Raw genomic sequence first — 12,210 nt, forward strand, 5'->3', positions numbered from 1 at the left:
ACTACTACAACTACTACTACTACTACGACTACTACTACTACTACTACTACTATTACTACTATTACTATTACTACTACCACTATTACTACTGGGCTAATAGTACTGCTACTTCTGTTATTATTGTTATTATTTTTTTGTATTATTATTATTATTATTATTATTATTTTTATTATTATTATTATTATTATTATTATTATTATTATTATCATTATTATTATTAAACTTATTATTAATATCATTATTAATATCTCTATTAATATTATTATTAATATTATTATATTGTTATTAATATTGTAATTAACATTATTATTACTAATATTATTAATATTAATATTACAATTATTAATATTATTAATTTTAATATTATAATATTAATATTATTAACATTAATATTAATATTATTACTAATATTAATATTATTATTAAATATAATATTAACATTAATATTAATATTAATATTAATATTAGTAATATTATCAATATGAATATTATTATGTATATTAATATTATTATCAATATCAATATTTTAATCAATCCTAATATTCATATTAATATTAATATTTTTATCAATATTAATATCATTATCAAAATTAATATTATTATCAATATTAATATTACTATCAATCAAAAAATTAATATTAATATTAATATTATTATTAATATTAAAATTGTTATCATTATCAAAAAAATTTATATTAAATTTATTATTAATATTATTATTATTATTATTAAAATTATTATAAAAATTATTATACTTAATATTATTTCTATCTATCTATCTATTGCCAGACGCCACAATCCCGTAAGGGGTGGCCATTTGACTCTAAGTTATTTGTTTTATGGGGAGGGGCACTAATCCTCCACCAACCCACTTGTTGACACGTAGGGAGCACGTATGGTTTGGTTATATGGTTACCACCCACCCAGCGTAGTAAATGGTTTCTTGGCTTACAGGAAACCATTTGGCTTGTCACTCAAAGTAAAGCCACCTGTAAAGGAAAGAAAAGTTACTGTAGCAAAAGAGTTCTTTTAGGAATCTTGAATGTGGCAGAAGCCCTTGCATTTAGCATCCCATCACTGACTGCTCTTAAAACACTGTTAAGGTTTTCCTGGGTATACTGACGGTGTCTTGAGGACCCAGCAACTCACTTGTAGTTCTGAACCACGACTGGATGTTCTAAATTAACTTGACACAAAATCTGCAAGCAGGAGTTGTTCAATTTACATGAAGGGGGAGGTGTTTCAGAAGGCACCATCTTCCTTACTGTCATCAGGCTCAGAGTGGTACAGCCACATCAGAATATCTCGGGATGTAAAAGGCTTCTTTTGTGGAGGCTCTGCAGTTGCCTCCTTGTCCTCTTCACCAGCTGACTGCAGTGGATTACTGGCTGCACTTTTGTGTACAACTTCTCTTGTTAAATGTGGAGGCTTCTGAGGAGCTTCATTCTTGAGGTTTCGCTTTACTGACTGAAATTTTATGCTGTTTGTTATTCGCTGTAATTCAGAGTTGTCTGTGCAATTAAACCCAAGGGCAGACAACAGGCAGGCATCCTTGAACCCCAAGTTGTGTTCAAGTACTGCAACTTGAGTTAGGAAGTGGACCTTATTGGGATCAGAGCATGTACTCTTGTTGAACTTGTTCCAAAACTTTGAATGGAGACTATTCATGGTCTGGTTAATCCTGATGGTAACTTTGTGCTTAGTCTGTCCACGCCATCTTATTCCCAGTCTCTTATTGCTATCTGCCTTGACTATGGGGGTATTGTATGGGCCATTACCATCATTAAGGGAACACACAGCATTGTACACTATGGAATCCCCATCACTGATGAGGTTGGTGTATTATCATTATTATTATTATCATTACTATTATTATTAAAATTTTATTATTATTATTATTATTATTATTATTATTACTCTAAATAATAATAATAATACAAATATTATTATCATTATTATTTTTATTAATATTATCTTTATTATTAGTATAATCATCATTATTATTATTATTTTTATTATTATTATTATTGTTATTGTTATTACTATATTATTAATATTATTATTATTATATTTAATTAATATTATATTAATATTATTATTAATAGTGGTAACACTATTATTATATTATTAATATTATTATATTATTATCATTATCTATCTATCTATTGCCAGACGCCTCAATCCCGTTTGGGATGGCCACAAACAAATCGCCTCCAAGTCGCCCTGTCCCCCGCCATTTCATTGCCCTGCTCCCAACTCACACCCTCCTCTCTCATATACCTCTCCACCCCATCTCTCCATCTCATCCTCGGCCTCCCCCTCCCTCTTCCCCCCTCCACCTAACTCACATACACTCTCTTCGTCAGTCTTTCACCCTCCATCCTCTCCACATGGCCAAACCACCTCAGTGTGTACAATTATTATTAATATTATAATTATTATTATTATAATTATTATTAATATTATAATTAATATTATTCATATCATTATTATCATTATTATTATTAGTAGTAGTAGTAGTAGTATCAATATTAATAATAATATTAATATTGTTATTTATATTAAAATAATTGTTATAATCTTTATTAATATTATTATTCTTATTAATATCATTATTATTATTAAAATTCTTTGTTAATATTAATATTATAATTTTTTTTATAAATATTAATACTAATATTAATATTAATCTTAGTTTTAATATTACATATTTTCTTTCATTAATATTATTTTTATTATTACGAATATTATTAATTTGAAAAATATTATTTTTATTGTTATTATCATTTATATTATTATTATTATTATTATTATTATTATTATGATGATGATGATGATTATTATTATAATTATTTTTTAAGATTTTTAATATTAATAGTTTTTAATATTATCATTATTAATATTATTGCTATTAATACTTTTTTACAGTATTGTTATTATTATTATTATTATTATTATTATTGTTAATGTTAATATTATTATTATTACTATTATTATTATTATTATTAATATTATTACTAATAATAAAATAATTATTAATATAATTATTAATATTATTATTATAATTAATTTTAATGTAATTAATATTAATATTATTAATTTTAATAATATTATTTTTATTATTAATATTATTATTATTAATATAATTATTATTATTAATGTTATTATTATTAATATTAAGATGAGAGTGACCAGCCTCACTCATCCCTGAGCAATAAATCGGAACCACCCCTTGGATATAAACCTTCATCGGCTCAATCCGATTGGAGCGCCTTAATTACCCACTAAACCACCAGGCGCCATAGTTTGGTTATATGGTTACCACCCAGCGTAGTAAATGGTTTCTTGTTGTACTGGAAACCATTTGGCTGTCACTCAGTGTAGAGTCACCTCCAGGCAGAAGGAAGAGGAAAGAATAAAGGTACGAAAGACAGAACAGGGAGTGTAAAGTCACCCATTGGCAGAAGGACGAGGTAAGAATGAAGGAAAGAAAGACAGAAGAGGATAGAAGGAAAGAAGGACGGAGGAGAGGAAAGAGCAGACACCTGACAGCAGCACTACATCAAATGAGTGGATGGTGAGCGCCCCCACCTACCACAAACATATTGTACAGTATTTCATTTCCGTCTCTCCTAAAGAAACTTTTTTTTTCTTTTTTTCTTTTCAACGGAGATGGTATTTTTCTTTCTCCTGCCTTGTGGTCGGAGGGTGTGGTGGGCAAGGGAACGTCTTTTCCTGTTCTATACTTTTCTCTTTTTCCCCAACAGATAACCTGGATAGAAGCCAGTAGGCCTCCTGTTATCTGTTCTTCCTATGTACTACTATATTTTAATCTATAGTTATAATCACCACCATCATCATCATCATGGTAACTCTCAACACCACCACCATCATCATCATGGTAACTCTCAACACCACCACCATCATCATCATCATCACGGTAACTCTCAGCACCACCACCACTGGCTACATTAGATCAAAGCCACCACTATATAACGCCATCACAAGCTAGGACAGAGGTAGGACACAAGATGCAGTAAGGTGGAGCGGCCTGGCACACTACTACACCTGTACCCAGGCCAACTCTTTGGTCTGACCGTCTACTTTTATTCCTTCTCTTCTCTTTCACATTTTACTTCATTTCTCTTTATTTTGCACATTTCTCACTTTCTTTCTCCTTGTCTTTCTTTCGCCCTTTATTTCTTTCTTTTTCCTTTGTTTTCACTATAGTACAGCATCACAAGCTACGAGAGGTCGCTGCAACGAAGCCATCGACGTCCAACTCTAGGTGCTGCCTCATTTGCTGATCATCATCATCATTACATGCACAAAAGTCATCATCATCACCACCATAATCATCATCTGTACATGCATATAGGTCGACATTACCATCATAATCATCATCATCATCATCATCATCATCATTACCTGCACAAAGGTCATCATCACCACCGTAATCATCATCATCATCATCTTTAGCTGCACAAAGGTCATCATCACCACCGCAATCATCATCATCATCATCATCGTTAGCTGCACAGAAGTCATCATCACCACCGTAATCATCATCATCATCCTTTCCCCCCTACTATATAAGCGATGGGCACTGTGTTGGATCCAGAACTTAAAAGGAAGAGGGAAAACCAGGAGATTATTATACTCTTATAAAAGCTGTTTAGTAACACACACACACACACACACACACACACACACACACACACACACACACTGATATTCAGTAAAGCCTCTTCACAAACCATGCCAACACCACACAACTGTTATTCAGTGACTCATTCACTAAGTACTGTTAACACACACACAATTTTTAATTGTTGATTTACAATATTCACCAACACCCACACAATTACTATTAAGTGATTCACATATATTCACCAAACACCAACACCCACACAATTACTATTAAGTGATTCACATATATTCACCAGACACCAACACCCACACAATTACTATTCACTGATTCACATATATTCACCAAACACCAACACCCACACAATTACTATTAAGTGATTCACAATATATTCACCAGACACCAACACCCACACAATTACTATTCACTGATTCACATATATTCACCAAACACCAACACCCACACCAGCTCACGTCTGTTCTGCCTCCCAACACTTGCATAAACCATTGTCTTTTTTCGCCTCATTTGTTAGGAATCTGTTATGGTTTGTGTACAGTTGCGGACAAAAATATTGATCCACCTGTTTTATATTTATCTGAAACCCAGTGATTTGATCTTTCAAGTCTAACTAGCTTTTCAGAGTATTATACGGTATACACGTTTAATAATTGTTCATCTGAAAATTTGAGCGATGTTATCAGCTACAAGTGTACGGTTGATTAACAAAAAATCGAGCAGGATGGGTGCGATGATATCCAAACTGTTCGATATAGCTTGTGAATTCTGTTTGTCTGTCTATCTATCTATAGCCAGACGCCTTAATCCGTCAAGGGATGGCCACAAACAAATCGCCTCCCTGGCCCCCAATCCCCTGCCATTTCGCTGCCCTGTCCCCAACTTACATCCCCCCTCTCTACTGGACAATCCCTCTCCATTCCATCCCTTCACTTCATCCTCGGTCTCCCTCTCCCTCTCCCCCCTCCACCTTACTCACATACACTCTCAAGAGGATTAATTGCTTATCACCTGAGTATGTATGATAATAAAAACTGGTGATTTGTCCCAGGCAGGTGATATATGTGGTGCGAAAAAAAAAAAAAAAAAATTACTTCGTGCTGAGTGTGCACCCATACCTTTGTGATCGACTGTACCTGGTATTTGTTTTTCCAATAGGATTATCATTAGTAAAATATCAGTACTGAATACTATACCCTGTTTACTTTAACTTGGCCTAAATTTACCATCTATCCATCATGAATGCTGAGCTATAGCAAGAGACTAACACTTGGATATGATGCTAGTCACGAAAAAGTGCTGTGGAAAGAATGTAGAGTTGTAGTATTGTCTTATCCTGCCAGTGAGCTACGGGAAACATTCTTCATAAGGACGAACCTCTGGGCCAAGTTGAGGTGAATGAACTATAGGGACGATGGCATCCAGGTCATTGATGCTTCTGTACTTACTCGCTTAAAGGCAGCCTTCGGCGGCCTCCGCTCGGGATCAAAAGGCCAGAAATGAGTAATAACTCGGGAACCGGTGCTCGACTGGACTGGAAATTGTTTTATTCTCCAAGTTAGGGCATTTTAACGGTACCTTGCTCTAACACAACTTGCGCTACGTTGCGCCGTTTTTGCTGTGTTACGGTAACAAACAAACCAACAAACATACATAAATCGGATCATAATATAGTTTGGTAAGCGGGTGCGTGTTAATCGCTTACACCCGAGGACACAAGATTTAGTTTATCCTTGATGCAAGCAGACGATTTCAGTCAACTAAGGAGATGCTGTAAGTGGTGAAGGAGATAATGAAGCTTATATCTAACCCCTCCATTAGAAAAGGTCGCTACTGTGCTGAGTAAACTTGTCTAGAGAGAGGGAACAGGAAATGAGCCAGGGCGTTGGTTGATCTGGTGACCTGCGTCGTCCCATGAAACCGTCAAAGAGCGGGCAGAGTACTGGCCTTGGTGAGCAAAGCAGTGGGTGGGACGGACTGGAATGTTGGTGGGCGGTGGGGCTGGGGCAGGAGAGTGTACCCTGTGGAAATGGCTGTGGCAGGATTACTGATTGCAGTGCAGCCAAGATTAATGTCAAAGATTCCTCCAAAAATGAAAGACGAGGGGGGGGGAATAAAGAAACGGGTGTGGGAGATGAAGAAGTGGGTGGGATGAGGTAGAATTGTGGGGGTGGGGGTGGGGAGAGGCCAAGACAGTATACACAATGAAAATGGCCGTTTAGGTCTTGATGGTTTGACAGCAGTGAAGGATAATTTCAAAATTTTCTTCATGAACATGAGCTAAAAAGAATAAAATATATATGAAGCGTGTTGAGAAGCAGGTAAAAACCCCTGCTGGGCTGCCAGGTGTACAAATGCTGGTATAGTTTGTTTGCCTTGTGTCCGTGTGGCGCATTTCACTGGCTACTTTGATGGCAGTTTATCCTGCTGCTGTGTTTTACTGGCCCGGGTTCTGCAGCCTGTCTGGTCTGTTTGTCATGGCCAGAAGGACGGCAGTATCATGATGAGGATGGTATTTGGCTGAAGTTGATGATTATTGTTATGATTACGACCATTCATCATCATCATCATCTTATTCTTCTTTCTTCTGCATCTTCTTTATTTCGTTCTTTCTTATTTTTTTTCTTTCCCTCTTCTTGGCTGATACAAACAGCTGCTGAGCCTGTGTACGGAATACTTTGAGGCGCAGCATCTTTGTATGGGACACTTCGTAACGCATCTTAATTCCTGAGTGATTTAGGTCGCAAATTACACCCCAGTATCCTTTTGTATGCTATTTATCTTTGTAATTCGACAGTGTTTGCATCAGTATATACAAGAGAATATAAGTACGTAATGGGCAGAATAAATAGCTTTTGAATAGGTGATGGGAAAGTTGCTAAGAGAAGGAGGATACGACCCATTGCGTTTGTAGACTGTACTGTAGGTGAGAGGCGGGGCACAGATAACGATAACAGCCAGTGGCATATCACCCCCGTAGTGGTGTTGGCACCCGAGGCGGGGCACAGATAACGATAACAGCCAGTGGCATATCACCCCCGTAGTGGTGTTGGCACCCGAGGCGGGGCACAGATAACGATAACAGCCAGTGGCATATCACCCCCGTAGTGGTGTTGGCACCCGAGGCGGGGCACAGATAACGATAACAGCCAGTGGCATATCACCCCCGTAGTGGTGTTGGCACCCGAGGCGGGGCACAGATAACGATAACAGCCAGTGGCATATCACCCCCGTAGTGGTGTTGGCACCCGAGGCGGGGCTGGCATAATATAGTACATTTAAGACCTGAGTGTAGGGCGTGTATGACAAAGATCCTTGCAATTATTTACGCTGTTGATAATGCAACATTGCATGCAGTAATTAGCAGTATGCTAATTCCCTGTCACACTTGATAAGGAACATTGCATACAGTAATAAGCAATGCTGTTTCACTGTCGTGAATACAAAAACTCCAGTGACACCCATTTGCCAGATGTAATTTTTAAAACTAAACTGTCACGTCACTACTTCGTCTTTGACATGTTTTCATCCATGTACTATGCACAGTATATGTGTTGTGAATTAACTTTATATTTCAACACTAAGAAATGCTTTAGATATAAATGTCCCATCCTGTATTTCATGTAGCGCCTTCCATCACCACAACTTTATATTTCAACACTAAGAAATGCTTTAGATATAAATGTCCCATCCTGTATTTCATGTAGCGCCTTCCATCACCACAACTTTATATTTCAACACTAAGAAATGCTTTAGATATAAATGTCCCATCCTGTATTTCATGTAGCGCCTTCCATCACCACAACTTTATATTTCAACACTAAGAAATGCTTGAGATATAAAATGCACCATTCTGTATTTCATGTGGCTTAATCGGTAGAGAGGTGGCTTGCGGTCCTACCGGACCCAGGTTCAAATCTCCGCTGGGGCAGGGACCAGTTTAAGGATTTGAATTTCATTACAGCAGACTTTACCGATCTACCAGAAGATCCCCCGACATGTCGTAAAAATACTCCGGTAATACCAATACACCAGTCCTGTATGAGACAGCCCTAGCATGTATTCAATATGGACGGTGGGTGATAGCGCCGAAGTGGTGACATGTAGAGGTGTACGATATGTAGGAGGACTACTGGGCATTGGGAGCAGGCTGAGAAGCCTATGCCCAGAGTCGAGCACATTAAAAAAAAAAAAAAAAAAAAAAAAAAAAATGTACCGCCTTCCATCACCACATCCAACGGGAAGTGTGTGCCAAGTTTTGACATGAGACCTTTTGCAATCAGAATATTCGTTGAACTTCAGCCCAACCTCGTCTATAGCCACACAGTCAAGCATCTAACCACCCAACCTTGCATCCAACCACACATCTAACCACACTTTTGATCATTTCAGAACACAAGCACGCATCTGACAACACAACTGCATACCTGATCACAACACCACGCATCAAACCACGGAAACAAGCATCTAACCACGTAACTACTTACCTGCTGACAAAACCACACGTCAAACCACACAAACATCTGACTACACAGCTACTTACCTGCTCACAACACCACACAAGCACATATCTAACCACACAACTATTTTAGTTGGGCCGGAGTGTGAACACTTGATGTTGCATAGTATAAATATCACTCGATCATGTAACATCGTTTCAGCCAGGTGATCGCTGGTTGTACAATGAGCGTTGATGCTGCTCGCAGGTTTTCCAAAGGTAAATAGTTGTGGAGAGTATTTTATGTCGTATTGAATTCCTTCTTGTGCTGTATAAAATAATAATAATAATAATGATAATAAGGCAAGGACATACGTAAAAAGTTGCCGAATATTATTTTCAAAAGCATCGTCCAGTCTTTCAAAATGTGGTGACGGAAGTGTCATATATTTCCTTAACAAACAGGAAATATCGTATTATTTTTCTTTATTTCTTTAACTGACTCGGTGTTATAACAACCTACAAAATATGTAAAATATATACACAACTAACCCGTGATGCATGTTTAAATAGACCCGCGGTGGCAATATGAGTCGCTGCGCCGCGCATGTCCAACAGATCAAGAGTACCAATAGGCGTTTTTTGTAGCACCGCGGAAAGTCAAAGGGGTTTGAGATTCCGCTGTTGGAAAGTCAAACTCCTCACCGAGGAGTTTGCCTCTGCAGTAGTGCATACCCAAACTACCAATCAGCGTGTTGTGTAGCGGAGTTAGCCAGTTAGGGAGTTTAGCATGGTCTTTAATTCGCAATATCAGAAGATAACTATTCATTTTTTATATTATAATGCATAACAAATAATCATATTAATGACTATATGACAATAAAGAATCCTAACAATGTACTTTATTACGAAAATCAATCAATTTAAATGTTCCGTCTCGCACCAGCTCGCACCTCCAGCCCCAAAATGGCCGATGCGTCCAATGAATTGACTGTGGTTTTGGCTTCGTTCCAACGAAAGTACAAAATTACAAAATTCTTACGTAACATCTCAGTCAGTCACAAGTATTTTCATGTTATGTGTTTTTTGAGGGATATAGATGCATTTCCAAAACGTGAAGTGTGCTTGGATCCCACAATTTTCCAGTTTATCATACGTCTTACCGCAGGAACTGCAGCCATTGAAACAAGTTTACAAATCCACCGCGAGGTTGGGCTTACTTGAAAAAGAGTGAGAGTGTAAATGGTTTCTACTGGCCTCAATTTCTGCTTCGGAATGGAACGAAAATTGTAAGAAATGCTCCTACGTTTATCTTTGGAGCATAAAATGTCATTATGAAAAAGGTGTCATCTCATTTCCTTGGAGACTGGCTATGTACGACAGTTCTTCCAGGGCTCACAGTGCTCGTTCGTCGGGCTGTGCAATTGCTTAGCGTTTTGTAAACTCCAACAGCGGAAACCCAAACCCTTTTGACTTTCCGAGGTGCTACAAAAAACGCCTAATATTTCGGATAAATCAGGGATGATTATTGCCTTCATTGTACTCCAGCAGATTAGTCGCTTAGGCATGAAGAAATTATATAACACTGTTAGTAAACCCAATGTGTAGTAATTAAGTAGTACTAGGCGTGACTGATTTATAGACGCTTAGAAAGTTTACGGTGTGGTTTTTGACGCCCTGGCACGGGATGGTTGTCACCCCTGCTTTTCCCATCATCGGCAGGATCTCTCTGCCAGCCTGCCACGCGGCCCACGCTGCGGCTGCCAGTCTTGAGTTCAGTGCCGTGGCGGGAGTAAAGTATTAAGATTTTTTTTTTTTTTTCCTGTGCGTTCGTGTGATCTTCGAAACTACGAGTGAGTGGATGTTGGTGGCCTGGTGGTGGTGTCCGTCTCGAGGTGTACAGGAGGCTGGGTCAAACGAAGGGCCAGGTGGTGGACTGATCGGCTTCCCCCTACGCCTCTGCAAGGAAGGTCAGCCATTTTTATCATTCGTCCATGTTCTGGGTGGCATTGGAGACGTTACAGCACTTGTTTATTGATGATTCATTTTGCGTATTTCACGTAAGCGTCCTGTTTTATGCCAGTTATGTAGTTTGAATATGGATATACTTTACATCGATAACATACAGGAGGATATTGATATGTGCAGAATAAATAATAAAGGAAGTTAGGAAATATGCGGTCACGTGGGCGACGGATTATCCAGATACTGAGAGCGTCTGTTATGATGATGGTAAATAGTTTAATCAACAGAAACCTGAACAGTTGACTTCTTATTGTTGGTTTGCTCATTTTTTTTTTTTTTTTTTCCTTTATGGTGGTGAATTTGTTTCCCGTTTGTTTTTATTATCTATAATTTGCTTCCCTGACGCGTGATGTTTCCTGGGCGTAATGGCGGACACAACGCTACGCAGTTTTATCGAAATAAATTTAGTGTTCCCTTTCGGTGCGTATGGTTATTACCGTTGGATAGTTAGCTAGGTTGAGTTAGGTAAGGTTAGGATGTTTTGCTGGGTTAGATTTAAGAGTAGATTAAGGATAAGCTGTGAATATATAAGGTCAACCTGCAACAGCTGTAAAATAAATTTCAATTGATAAGAGTACGCTTTAGAAAGATTGCTAGGACGCCTGAGAAACCAACACGAGTGAATGGGAATGAGCATTGACAAAAACAACAGGGAAACAAAATCAGCAGTAAATCATTTACTAACATAAAAGTCATCAGAAAAATATAGAAAACAACCTGGGAGAGGAGGAAGTGAATCAGTAAGGTATTTCTGCGGCCTAAACTAAACCGTATGTTTACCGTGATGATAAACACTTTCTTTACTGTGTGAAGCATTATTTTGAAGGTAATCCTTAGGAGACAGGACCTCGTTTTAAAAATCAGCCCCCCCCCACTTTTTTTTTATTTGAAGTAAATCAGTGACTTGGTAATGTACAAAAGTGCTTTTTCGAGTACGAATGGGATCCATCAATAAACAAAATGTATGATTACATAAGGGATAGGTTAGGTTAGGGTAGGGTAAGATTGGGTTTGTACGAAAATTTAGGTTGTTTGGATAAGTTGACACCGATAAGGGTAATTTCCTTCAAAAATGACAGAACGT

Source organism: Coenobita brevimanus, chromosome 14 (genome assembly GCF_032717465.1).
Source record: "Coenobita brevimanus isolate Jiangsu-jjx chromosome 14, ASM3271746v2, whole genome shotgun sequence".
In the NCBI taxonomy this organism is placed as follows: Eukaryota; Metazoa; Arthropoda; class Malacostraca; order Decapoda; family Coenobitidae; genus Coenobita; species Coenobita brevimanus.